We start from the raw sequence: 13,407 nt of genomic DNA, 5'->3' as shown, positions 1-13,407 counted from the left end.
CTGATGATGTCAGATATGGTATGATGGTTTTATTCATGATATAACTTGTAACCATATTCCTTTACAGGGGATTGCTATCCCACTGTCAATCATTCTGAGAGCTTAATCCAGAGGCAAGGAATGATGATTTGAAAAAATTTTAGAAACTGGGTTAATGAAAACACAATCCTCAGTCTTTGGCCTAGTTGAATTTTTGTTTTTATTTTAAAATTACAGGATAAATGGAGCTTCATTTTTGATGGGAGCGTTTTCTACAGTGAAAGTAAGGAAGCTTGCCCTACCACATGGCAGTAGGCTAGACACTGGGCAAGATGGCACTGTAACTGTATCTGAATTTTAAAACACTCTGAGAAATTCTGGGTTTCTTTAGTTGTAAGACACTCTCTAACTATATTGAGAACTTTTAATTGAGTACTGTTACTCTTAAAACATACAGTCTCTTGTATCTGAAATTAGGGTGAAAAGTCAACTCCATACTCCAAACAGAATAGAGGAGTGATCTAATTACTTACAAAGCTAGAGAAATTTCTTAGCAGTGCTAGTTAGCAAAAGAAAATGAGGCAATTTATCCTAATAATACATGAGAAAGTTACCAGACTTACGCTAAAAGATAATGTGAGGATATTTGACAAGAGTTAATTCTAGAAATCAGGACAAGGTGGCTTCATGACATCATAATTCGGACATTAAAACTTCAACATGAGGACTCTGTTTCCAAGAAAGATAAAGTAATAGGGATTGTATTTGTTCTCCTGCTTAAAACTAAAAGAACTCCAAAAAATATGGTAAATGATATTTTTAAGATACTGGATATCAGGCAGAGTGTTTCGTGAGTGAAAGAAAAAAATGAGGTGAGCCCTGTACATGCCTCAGTATACCATCTGGAGAGTTTTATTGTCATAGATGAAGGAAGGGAAACCCAATCAGAGCCCAGAGGTCTGAAATGCAGAAACAGAGCTGGGAGTCAGGATAAACCAAGAAAACTCAAGATTGCAGGGCAGAGTCCCAGGAAAGAAAGATTTACACAAAAAGGAAACCCTGGGGATCTGCAGAGGGTCCCTGGAGTCTTTATTTGAGGACTGATGAGCACATGCAAGTGAGGAAACTATCTAAGACCAGAGAAAGAACCACCTAAAGGATGGGAGGGAACAATCCCTGAAACCACACAGAGTTTGGATAATTCCTTTTCTTAATAGTCAGGAAAAAAAGCCTCAAAATTCATGGGGTATTGGGAAAAGGACTGATAAGTAGAGGTGAAAATTCACCCTAAACTAAATGTTGCTCCAGTACCATCTAAGAAAGCTTAAAAGCAACACTAGGGACTTCCGGTTTCCAGTTCCATGTGTAAGGAGCTTGGAAGTCTCAACTCTGTCTTAACAACAAGTGAAAACCTGAAAAGACTGAAAAATCAATGACTCTTCTTAGATCTGTAAGAGAGGAGGGGACACAGGGCAAATCACTGCCCCCAAGATTGGAGAGACAGATAGGCCAACACAGGGAGTCATAGAAACTACTGCAGAAACTAGTGCCAGGGTGGGAAAATCTGAACTGTAATTGATGAATTGCTAGAGGCTCAGTGTGGACAAGTCTGAGAGTTAAAAACACCAGGGCACCCAGACATAGGGGCCCTCTACTATATTGTGAGGTTTACCTCTGGGAGACTCAACAGATTATTAAGGTAAATATTGGTGAAAAAATTCCATCATTCTTCTGACAAAGTGAGGGGAAAAGGAACAATTTTGAAATACAACAGAGCACTTTGCTCTCCTTAAGGCCTGCCCACAGAGGAAACCAGTTAACCAGAGCCTAACCTGCTGGACTATTATCAGAGCCTGAATTTGGGGTATTATAAGAACCTAACTGACCCGGGAGAAGAGAAATACTCAACTCCAGCCCACTCTAGCCATCCTTTCCCACCTAAGGCAGGAGGAAATGACATGAAAAACACTTGTAAAGTTCACAGTCCAGAGGCATAGATTCACTAAAAGACTGAGCCTAATCACAGGACCAAAGAACACTTCCCTTATCTCTCCACCTTGTCATCACATTACTAAAGGTCTATTTGCAGCAGTTCCTATTACCTGGTACATCACCTCTGGCTATCAAGAAAAAATTACAATGCATACCAAAGGAGAAAAAAACACAATATGAAGAGTCAGAACAAGCATCAGAACCAGAGGTGGAAGGAGTGTTGGAATTATCAGACAGAGAATTTAAAACCACTATGAGTAATATGCTAACAGCTCTAATAGGTAAAGTAGGCAGCATGCAAGAACAGTTGGGCAATGCAAGCAGAGAGATGGAAATCTTAAAAAAGAACAAAAAGGAAATGCTAGAGATCAAACACCATAAAAAAAGTGAAGAATACCTTTGATGGGTTTATTAGTAGACTGGACACGGCAAAGAAAAGAATCTCTGAGCTAGAGCATATATTAATAAAATCCTTGAAACCAAGAAGCAAAGAAAATAAAGAGCAAAAAAACGTAGAACAGAATATTCAAGGACTGGGGGACAACCACGAAAGGTGTAACATACACGTAATGGGAATACAAGAAGGAGAAGAAAGAGAAAAAAGAACAGAAGAAATATTTGAAACGATAATGACTGAGAATTTCCCCAAATTAATGACAGACCTTTGGTGTCTGACAGATCCAGGAAGCTCAGAGAACACCAAGCAGAATAAATACCTAGGCATGTCATTTTCAAGCTGCGGAAAATCAAAGATAGAGAAAAGATCCTAAAAGATGCCAGAGGAAACAAACACCTTACCTATAGAGGAACAAAGATAAGAATTACACCCAATTTCTCTTCAGAAAGCATGCAAGTAAGAGAGTGGAGTGAAATATTTAATGTGTTAAGAAAAAAACCCATCAACCTAGAATTATGAATCCAGCAAATTTATCCTTTGAAAGTGAAGGAGAAAATAAAGACTTTTCAGACAAACAAACATTAAGGGAATTTGTTGCCAGAAGACCTTCCTTGCAAGAAGTGTTAAAAGAACTCCTTTAGAGAAAAGCAAAATAATATAGATCAGAAACCTGAATCAACATAAAGAAAGGAAGAGCATCAAAGAAGGAATAAGGGACGGTAAAATAAAAATTTGTATTTTTCTTATTCTTAATTGATTTAACAGATAACAGTTTGTTCAAAATACTAATATCAACAATGTATTTGATTATGTATGCTTATATATATATCTCTTATATATGTACAAATATGCTTATGTATGCTTTTATTTAAGTGAAATGAATGACAGCAATGATACGAGAGATATAAAAGAGCAATGAGGATTATTTTATTATTATAAAGTATTCACACTACTCGTGAAGTAGTATGGTGTTATTTGAAAGTGGATTTGGATTAGCTGTAAATATATTTTGCAAACTCTAGGGCAACCACTAAAAAAGCAAAAGAAGTATCACTAATATGCTAAGAAATAAGAGAAAATAGAATCATATAAAATGCTCAATTAAATCTATGAAAAGCAGAAAAATTTCAGAAGACAAGAATATGAACAAAGACTAAGGGCAATAAATAGAAAGCAGTAATGATTCTGGTAAATATTAATCCAAATATTAATAATCACTTTGAACATAATTGGTTTAAACACACTGTCAAGAGTTTAGTTAAGCTGCTCCATGTTATTGCTGCCTGGCTTTTGTTTGGCCAAGCTGCCTATCGGGGCTTATACCCAGCACAACCCCCTCAGGCAAGTGCATGCCCTAGATAACAGCCTGCAATGTCACAAGCAAATGTAAGTTCCTGGTATGATGTCCCTAACAGCCCTGTAATAAATAGTCTCCCCTGCCTCCTACGAACTTCCCCTGGCACGCCCCTTAGATAAGACCCCTGTGGAGCTTACCAAAACCCCACTCTTTTTGGTTTGAATTGGCGAATCTGGCCTTAACCTTGGAACCCCAAAGCCCTCTACCCACAGACCATTATAGAGGCATGTGACCCAGGTCCTGCCTCTTTCTCTACCTGCACCCTGCCTTTACCTCCATCTGGTCCCTCAAGACATTTTGTGTACTTCCTCCAGGACCTGTGAGTAATAAACTTCTCTATTTCAATTTCTCTGGTGGTCTTTGTGCTCTACTTAACAAATATTAATTTAACTGTCACCAATTAAAAGACAGAGGTTGTCAGAGTGGATCAAAAAGCAAGACCCAACTATAGGTTGTCTACAAGAAACTTACTTTAACTATAAAGACACATATAAATTAAAAGTAAATGGATGAAGGAAATTATACCATGCTAACAGTAACCAAAAGAAAGAGGGAAAATCTACATTAATTTCAGACATGGCCAGCTTTAAAGCAAGGGAAGTACTCAGGGATAAAGAAGGCTATTGAATAATGATAAAAGGGTCAATTCTCCTAGAAGATATGACAATCCTTAATGTGCATGTGCCTAACATAGAGCATAAATCTATGTGAGGCAAAAACTGATAGACCAGAAAGGAGAAGTAGGTTAATCTACTATCACAGTTGGGGACTTCTACACCACTCTTATCAGAAATTGACATATCCAGCAGACAGAAAAGCAGGAAAGACATAGTTGAGCTCAACAACACCATCAATCAACTGAATATAACGAACATCTATAGACTACTTCATCCAACAACTGCAGAATACATTCTTCTCAAGACAACTGGAACATTGACCAAGATAGGTCCCATTCTGGGCCATAAAACACACCTTAACAAATTTAAAAGAATAGAAATCATACAATATCCATTCTCAGACCACAACAGCATTAAACTAGAAATTAATAGCAGACAGATAATTAAAAAGTCTCAAAATACATGGAGATTAAACAACACACTTCTAAATAACACTTGTATCAAAGAAGAAATAACAAGAAATTTTTAAAATTTTTGAACTAAATGAAAATGAAAACACAATTTCTTAAATTTGTGAGATGTAGAGAAAGCAGAGCTTAGAGGAAAATTTATAGCATTAAGTGCATATATAAAAAAGAAGAGGGGCTGGCCCCATGGCCAAATGGTTAAGTTTACATGCTTTGCTTTGGCAGCCCAGGGTTTCACTGGTTCAGATCTTGGGTGCAGACATGGCACTGCTCATCAGGCCATGCTGAGGCAGCATCCCACGTGCCACAACTAGAAGGACCCACAACTGAAAATATACAATTATGTACCAGGGGCCCTTTGGGGAGAAAAAGGAAAAGTAATATCTTAAAAAAAAAAAGAAAGAAGAAAGATCTACATCAATCATCTAAGTTTCCAACATAGAAAACTAGAAAAAGAAGAGAAAATTAAACCCAAAGTAAGCAGAAGAAAAGAAATAAGAATTAGAGCAAAAATCAATGAAATTGAAAACAATATCAATAGAGAAAAATCAACAAAACCAAAAGCTGATTCTTCGAAAAGATCATTAAAATCAAAAAGATTCTAGGGGCTGCCCCCGTGGCCGAGTGGTTAAGTTTGCGCGCTCCGCTGCAGGCGGCCCAGTGTTTCGTTAGTTCGAATCCTGGGCGCGGACATGGCACTGCTCATCAGACCACGCTGAGGCAGCGTCCCACATGCCACAACTAGAAGGACCCACAACGAAGAATACACAACTATGTACCGGGGGGCTTTGGGGAGAAAAAAAAAAAAAAGGAAAAAAAATCAAAAAGATTCTAGCCAGGCTAACTAAAAAAAAAAAAAAAAAGGAGAGAGAGAGAGACGACAAATTACTAATATCATAGATGAAAGAAGGAACATTACAACAGATGCTATGGACATTAAAAGGATAATAAAAGAATACTATGAATATCTCTATGTCCACAAATTTGATAGCCTAGATGAAATGAAGAAATTCCTTGAAAGACACAGTTTTGCCAAAACTCACTCAAGAAGAAATAGACAATCTGAATAGGCTTATATCTATTAAGGAACTTGAATCAATAATTAATAACTTTCCAAAACACCATGGCCAGATGGGCTCACTGGTGAATTTTACCAAATATTTAAGGAAGAAATTACACTAATTCTATAATCTCTTTCAGAGGCTAGAAGCAGAAGGAACACTTCCTAACTCATTTTATAAGACCATCATTACCCTAATACAAAACCAGTTGAAGATATTATAAGAAAAGAAAACTACAGAGCAATATCTCCCAATGGCATACATGCGCAAATCCTCACCAAAATATTAGCTAATCAAATCTAACAATGTATAGAAAGAATTACGCACCTCGGCCAAGTGGGCTTTATTCCAGGTATGCAAGGCTGGTTCAACATTTGAAAAGCAATTAATATAACCCATCACACCAATTGGTTAAAAAAGAAAAATCACACAATCTTATCAACAAATTCAAAAAAAGCATTCGACAGAATCCCACAACCATTCAAACGCTCAGTATGCTAGGATTAGAGGAGAACTTCTCCAACTTGATAAAGAATATCTACAAAAATCTGCAGCTAACATCATACTTAATGGTGAGAAAATTGAACCTTTCTCACTAAGAGCAGGTACAAGGCAAGACGTCCCCTCTTGCCACTCCTTTTCAACATCATACTGGAAGTTCTAGTTAATATAACAGGACGAGAAAAGGATAGAAAATGTATATAGATTGAGAAATAAGAAGTAAAACTATCTTTGTTCACATATGGCATGATTATCTATGCATAAAATCCAGAAGAACTGGCAAATAAACCCTCCTGGAACTAATAAGCAATTAATAGTAAGATGGTGGATAGAAGAGTAATATACAAAAGTCAATCACTTTCCTACATGTTAGCAACAAACAAGAGGAATTCAAAATTAAAAACACTACACCATTTACATTAGCATCCACAAAAGTGAAATATTTGGGAATATATCTGACAAAATATGTACAAGATCTATATGAGGAAAACTACAAAACGCTGATGAAAGAAATCAAAGAAGAACTAAATAAATGGAGAGATATTCCATGTTCATGAATAGGAAGGCTCAATATTGTGAAGATGTCATTACTTCTCATAATAATCTACAGATTCAATGTTCAATCTCATTCAAAATTCCAGAAAGTTGGGGCCAGCCCCGTGGCTGAGTGGTTAAGTTCGCATGCTCTGCTTCAGCGGCCCAGAGTTTCTCCAGTTTGAATCCTGGGCGTAGACATGGCACTGCTTGTCAAGCCATGCTGAGGCGGCATCCCACATGCCACAACTAGAAGGACCCACAACTAAAAATACACAACTATGTACGGGGTGGGGGCGCTTTGGGAGAAAAAGGAAAAATAAAACCGTTAAAAAAAAAAAGATTTAAAAATAAAATTTCCAGAAAGTTGTTTTATGGGTATCAACAAACTGATTCAAAAGTTTATAGGCAGAGATCAAAGACCCAGAATAGCCAAGACAGTATTGAAGGAAAAAACAAATTGGAGCACTGATTCTACCCAACTTCAAAACTTGCTATAAAGCTACAGTAATTAAGAGAGTGTGGTATTGGTGTAAGAGACAAATAGATCAATGGAATGGAATAGAGAGTCCAGAAGTGGATACTCATAATTATAGGAAAGTGATCTTTGACAAAGGAGCAAAGACAATACAATGGAGAAAAGATAGTCTCTTCAACAAATGGCTCTGGAACAATTGGATATCTACATAGAATAGAAATGAATCTAGACACAGACCTTACGCTTTTCACAAAAATTTACTCAAAATGGATCACAGACCTAAACGTAAAATTTCGAAGTACAGAACTCCTAGAAGATAACGCAGGAGAAAACTTGTATCACCCTGGGTATGACGATGACTTTTTAGCTACAACACCAAAGCCACAATCGATGAAAGAAAGAATGGATAAGATAGACTTCACAAAAATTAAAAATTTCTGCTTTGCAAAAGACAAGCCATAGACTGGGAGAAAATATTTGCAAAAGACACGTCTAATAAAGGACTATTATCCAAAATATACTAAGAACTCTTAAATACAAGAACAAGAAGAATACAGCAATGTGAAATTCAACAGTAAGAAAACAAGCATCCCAATTAAAAAATGGGCCCAAGATCTTAACAGACACCTCACCAAAGAAGATATATAGATGACAAATAAGCATATAAAACGATGCTCCACATCATATGTCATCAGGGAAATGAAAATTAGCAGAATGAGATACCACTATACACTTAGAATGGCCAAAATCCAGAACACTGACAATTCCAAATAGAGTTGAGGATATGGATAAACAGGAGCTCTCATTCATTGCTGGTGGGAATGCAAAATGGTACAGACACTTTTGAAGACAGTTTAGCAGTTTCTTACAAAAATAAATATAATCTCACCAAACGATTCAGCAATTGCATTCCTTGATATCTACCCAAATGAGGTGAAAACTTACATCCGCAGGGAAACTTTTACACAGATGTTTACAGCAGCTTTATTCACAATTGCCGAGACTTGACAGCAATCAAGACTTCCTCAGTAGGTGAATGGATAAACAGTGGTACATACAGACAATGGGATATTATTTACTACTAAAAAGAAATGAACTAACAAGTCATGAAAAAGCATAGAGGAACCGTAAATGAATATTAATAAGTCAAAGAAGGCAGTTTGAAAAGGCTGCATACTGTCTGATTCCAACTATGTGACGTTCTGGAGAAGGCAAAATTACAGAGAGTGTGAAAAAGATCAGTAGTTGCCAGGTTTGGGCAGAGGAGGAAGGAGAGGGATGACTAGATAATCATAGGGAGGATTTTTATGGCAGTGAAAATACTCTGTATGATATTGTAATGGTAGATACACATCATTATGCATTTGTCCAAATTTATAGACTACACAACACTGAGTGAACTGTAATGCAAACTAGGGACCTGGGGTTACCGTGATGTGTTGATGTAGGCTGGATGTTCATAATGGGGGGGCTATGCATGTGTGGGGGCAGTTTATCTGTGCCTTCTCCTCAATTTTGCTGCATATTTAGACCTGTTCTAAAGAAGCAAAGTCTTATTTTAAAAAAAACAAACAAACAAGCAACACTGGAAAGGAAAGGATGAAACTTTTTTGGTAACTTAACCCTACTGCAGAGGAAAGCCCAAGAATATTTCTAGGAAAAGTATCAGGCATGCAAAAAATAAAAAAAAGTAGAGTGGCTGGCCCAGTGGCACAGCAGTTAAGTTCGCATGTTCTGCTTCGGCAGCCCAGGGTTTGCCGATTGGGGATCCCAGGTGCGGACATGGCACCGCTTGTCAAGCCACTGTGGCATGCATCCCACATATAAAAGTAGAGGAAGATGGGCACGGATGTTAGCTGAGGGCCAGTCTTCCTCAGCAGAAAGAGGAGGATTGGCAGCAGATGTTAGCTCAGGGCTAATCTTCCTCAAAAAAAAAAAAAGAGAAAAGAAAAATAGATGTAATGACATGAAAAATCAATCAATCAAAAATGATTTGAAAATAAAAACAATGTTAAAATTATATAGTAAGGAATATTAAAACAGTTCTACAATTGCATTTCATATGTTCAGGAAGCTAGGGGAAATTGAACACGATAAGTGGACATACAAAAGATAGTGTGAAAATCAGCTTGAACTTCCAGCATCAAAACTAAATGTCTACAATAAGAAAATCACCCAGGCTGGCCTGGTGGTGCAGCAGTTAAGTGCAAACATTCTGCTTTGGTGGCACGGGCTTCGCCAGTTCGGATCCCAGGTGTGGACATGGCACTGCTTGGCACACAATGTTGTGGCAGGCGTCCCACATATAAAGTAGAGGAAGACGGGCATGGATGTTAGCTCAGGGCCAGTCTTCCTTAGCAAAAAGAGGAGGATTGGCAGCAGTAAGCTCAGGGCTAATCTTCCTCCAAAAAAAAAAAGAAAGAAAGAAAATCACCAATGAAATTGACAGCAGATAGAGACTACAGCAGAAAGGAATAGTGAATTCAAAGATACAGGAATAAAAACTAACCAAAATAAAATGCAGAAAGGAAAAAAACTTGAAAATATAAAATAAATAGGACATGAGTGAGCTATAGGATAACTTCAAGCCACCCAGTATATGGATAAGTTGAGACCATAAAGAAGAGAAGGAACCGGGTAGAAAAAAATATTTGGAGAAATAAAGAATGAAAATACTCCAAATTTGATGAATGCTATGAATCTAGACATCCAAGGGCTTAATAAACCTGAAGCCCAAGAAATATGAAGAAAACTATATCACAGCATAGCATAAATGAATTGCTTAAAGTTAGTGATAACGAGAAAATTTTCAAGGCTGTCAAAGGAAAAATGACATGTGTAGAGAAAAAAATAAGAAAGACAGAAGATTTCTCATCAGAAACAGCAGAAGCCAGAAGACATTGGAGCAATATCTTTACACTACAGAAAGAGTGCCAACCTATCATTCTACATACAGCAAAAATATTTTTCAAAAAAGGAGGCAAAATGAGACTTTCATAAACAGCCAATGAAAGAATTCATCACTAGTATACTTGCATCTCAAAAAATGCTGTAGAAGTCCTTCAGGAATAAGTAAAATGATACCAAATAAAAATATGCATCTACAAAAAGAACAGAAGAAATTCGAAGTAGTAACCATGTAAGTAAATCTAATTTTTAAAAATACATTTAGATCTTTTTAACAGATCATTAACAAAATATTCACCAAGATACATATCCTAGGTCATAAAACAAACCTCAACAGGTTCTAAAGAATTGAAATCATACAGAGTATGTTCTCTGATCATAATGGAATATAGAAATACATTAAAAGGAAAACAATACATCACAATCTAGGAGTGCAAGATTTCAACATTTAATAATCAATGTAAATCATCATATTAACAGATGAATAAGAAAAACGTGATTATATCAATAGTTGCAGAAAAAGCATTTGACAAAGTTTAATATCCATTCAGGGTAAAAACTTTTGGTAAAGTAGGAATGCAAGGGAACTTCCCACGTCATTAAAGATCTATACAACACACATTCAGTTCACGTCCTATTTAATGGAGAGAGACTAAAGAGTTGTCCCACAAGATTGAGAACAGTTCATTAACGTCCTCCTTCGCCACTCCTGTTCAGCATCACACTGGAAGTCCTAGCTAGTGCCTTAGGTTAAAAAAATGAAAGAAGAGGCTGGCCCCGTGGCCGAGTGGTTAAGTTCATGTGCTCCGCTGCAGGCGGCCCAGTGTTTCGTTGGTTCGAATCCTGGGCGCGGACATGGCACTGCTCATCAAGCCACGCTGAGGCAGCGTCCCACATACCACAACTAGAAGGACCCACAACGAAGAATATACAACTATGTACTGGGGGGGCTTTGGGGACAAAAAGGAAAAAATTAAAAAAAAAATCTAAAAAAAAAGTGAAAGAAAAGGCATATTGATTACAAAGGAAGAAATCAAAGTATTTTTATTTGCAGATGATATGATTGTCCTTATAGAATCCCTCAAAAAAATCCTGGAACTAATAAACAAATTTGGCAATGTCTCATGAGATAAATTCAATACACAAGAGTCAGTTGCTTTCCTATATAACAGCAATTAAAAATTGAAATAAAAAATATCATTTATAATAGAACCAAAAGAAATGAAGTGTTAGGTGTAAATCTGACAAGACATGTAGAAGATTTCTATGCAGAAAACTACACGAAAGTACTGATGAAAGAACATTTAAAAATCTAAATAAATGGAGACACACTTCTTTTTCATTAATTGAAGACTATTAAGATTTACATTCTACCCAATGTAGTCTATAGATTCTATACAACCTCAATCAAAATCCCAGCGAGCTTTGTTTTAGATATTGACAAACTGATTTTAAAATTCACATGTAAAAATTAGTAATAGAATGGAATTTCTTCAGCATGATAAAGGGCATTTATGATAAACCTACAGCTAACACCATACTCAGTGGTGAAAGACTGAGAGTTTACCCCTAAAATCAGGAACAAGACATGGACATCTGCTTTCATCACTGTTATTCAACACTGTGCTGGAAGTTATAGCTACATCAATTAGACAAGAAAAAGTAAAAGGCATTCAAATTAGAAAGGAAGCAGTAAAGCTATCACAGTTTGCAGATGGCACGATCCAAGGTATAGAATATTCCAAAGAATCCACAAGAAAGATACTAGAGCTAATAAACAAATTCAGAAAATTTGCAGGGTACAAATTCAACATGCAAAAATTGTTTTCTTTCTATACACATAAAATGAACAATCCAAAAAGAAAATAGAAAAAGTAGTTCCATTTCATAGCATCTAGAAGAATAAATTACCTAGGAATAAATTTAACCAAGTTGATGAAAGACTTGTACTCTGGAAACTACAAAACAAAAATATATGACCTAGAAATTAAAGAAAACCTAAGTGAATGGACAATCTAAATAAATGGAAAAGCTGCTCATTTTATGGACAAGAAAATTTAACACAGTTAAGATGTCAATACTACCCAAAGTAATCTACAGAGTAGATACAATCTTTTTCAAAATTCCGATAGCCTTTCTTTTTTTTTTTTGCAGAAATGAAAGTCCTGTCCTCAAATTCACATGCAATTGTAAGAGGCGCAAAACAATCTTGAAAAGGAAGAAAAAAATCTGAAAACACTTACTTTTCTGATTTTGAATCTTACTACAAATCTATACTTATCAAAACAATGTGGAACTGGCATAAGAACAGACATATAGAACAAAGGAATAGAATTTAGAGTCCAGAAATAAAGTCGTATATATACATATATATATATACGTGTTTATATGTATGTGTATGTGTGTGTGTGTATATATATATTGCTAACTGATTTTTGACAAGAGTGCCAAACTCATTTAATGGGAAAAAGACAGACTTTTCAACAAACAGTGTTGAGACAACTGGATATCAACATGCAAAAGAATGAAACCGGACCCTTACATTATACCATATACAAAAATTCACTCAAAATGAATCAAAGATCTAAAAAAAAGAGGTATAACTATAAAACTCTTAGAAGAAAACATAGCAGAAAAGTTTTGTGACATGGGATTTGGCAATAATTTCTTAGATGTGACACCAAAAGCATAGACAGCAACAACAACTTGATAAATTGGACTTCACAGAAAGATTGGAAGTAATGCATAATTATCCTTATTTTTCTTTCAAGAGTTTTATCTTTTATATTTAGCTCTTTTATCTATTTTGAGTGAATTTTTGTATACAGTGTGAGGTAAAAATGCAAGTCCCAATTTCATTCTTTTGCATGTGACTATCCAATTGACCCAGGACCATTTGTTGAAAACACTGTTTATCCCTTATGAATTTTTGTGGCCTCCTTGTTGAAAATCAGTTGATTGCAGACAAATGGATTTATTTCTGGAATCTCAACTCTATTCCATTGATCTATAGGTTCATCATTATGCCAGTACCACACTGTCTTGATTACTGTAGCTTTGCAATAAATATTGAAACTATGAAGTATAAGTCGTACAATGTTGTTCTTTTTCAAGATT

Source organism: Equus asinus, chromosome 23, assembly GCF_041296235.1.
Source record: "Equus asinus isolate D_3611 breed Donkey chromosome 23, EquAss-T2T_v2, whole genome shotgun sequence".
NCBI lineage: Eukaryota > Metazoa > Chordata > Mammalia > Perissodactyla > Equidae > Equus > Equus asinus.
This window is presented reverse-complemented; position numbering follows the sequence as displayed.